This window comes from Lipotes vexillifer, unplaced genomic scaffold (assembly GCF_000442215.2).
Source record: "Lipotes vexillifer unplaced genomic scaffold, Lipotes_vexillifer_v1.1 scaffold1049, whole genome shotgun sequence".
NCBI classification, from domain to species: Eukaryota; Metazoa; Chordata; class Mammalia; order Artiodactyla; family Lipotidae; genus Lipotes; species Lipotes vexillifer.
Genome location: NW_006799027.1, coordinates 1,988,475 through 1,989,906, shown reverse-complemented (window position 1 = coordinate 1,989,906; position 1,432 = coordinate 1,988,475).

The window sequence follows — 1,432 nt, the reverse complement described above, 5'->3', positions numbered from 1 at the left end:
CCGGCCCGCCCCCCCCCGCCGCCGCCATGGCGGGCGCCGCGCAGCCGCCTCCGCTTCCCGGTCGGCCCGGCTCCGCGCCGGCGGCCGCAAGCGGTTCCGGTTCAGGGGGCGCGGCCGCTCGGGATGCGGGGACGCGGGGACGCGGGGACTCGGGGACGCGGTGCGGACGCGGGCGGCGGGAACGCGGACAGCCGTGGACGGCGGGAACGCTAGCAGCGGGGAGGAGCAGCGCCGGGCCTGGGCGTGGGCGGCCGCGGGGACTCGGGGCCCGGCCCTCCCGGCCCCGCCCTCCAGGCCCCGCCCTCCGCGCCCTTTCGCGCCCCGCCCCCCGCGCCCTCCGCGCTCCGCCCCCCCGGCACCGCCCCGCCCTCTGCCCTGGAAGCGGATGCGCAACCGAGGAGGGGGCCCTCCCGCGGGCGCGGGCAGTGCGGCTGCGTCGTGAGGGACCGGTGCGGGGAAGAGAGGTTCGTGCGGCGCCTGGGCCGCGAGGTAGGGGCCGCAGGGCGGCTCCGGGCTGAGCGGGGTCGGTGGGGTGGAGCGGAGTGAGGGGCTTTTTTTCTCTTTTATGCGATGAGAGGCAGCTGGGCAGGGTGGGGGCGCTCTCCTGTCCTGAGCCGCCTGTCGTGTGCCTGGAATGCCCCTTGGGCCCGGGCGGCGCCGCGCTCTCCGCAGGTTACCGTCAGATCCGTTCAGTAGTGCCTGCTCTCCTGTTCCCCCGATCTCGTGGGCCTTGCGTGTGGGGACTCTGGAGGGTGGTCCCCGCCCTGCCACCCCCAGTGCATCGCTGCACCCTCGCCTGTCGGGGGGACAAAGTAAGGCGGCAGAAACAACCCTCCCACCCTTTCCAGGTGGCCAGGGGAGGCGTGCTGAGGGGAGACGCGGGGACAGAATGCTTTGAACAGGAGAAACCTGGCGCAACCCATTTTCCATATGAGGAAACTGAGGTACAGAGACACGAAGTGTTAGTGACGGACGCAGGTACTAACTGGGAAGAAAAGTAAGGGAACTAATACCCAGCATCAGCAATGTGTGTACATCTTGCCAAAGGCAGTGTAAACATGATTTTGTCTAATTCTGGACGACTTTAACCTTTTTTAAACTTGTGCTCCCCCCGGTCTCTCAGTAATGTTTATTACATTTATTAGTCCGTATTTTAAAAAGTTCCATGCTCTGAACTGTATTATTGCCATTTGTTGGGTTAAGTGGTGAGTGTCCTTGTCCTGAGTTGGCCTGCTGGTCCCCTCTGCAACCATGACTGTACTGTAACGGGGATTGATGGGCGGCCAAAAGTAAGACAGTTTACATCCCACCCCCTTACTTGTGAGGTCGATCATCCCTCTTTCCTTTTTGTATGTGCCAGAATGGCCTCCCCCTCCTCAGTAGAGATTTGCTGAATAAACTGGGAGCTAGTACTCTTAGAACAGGGTGCGGT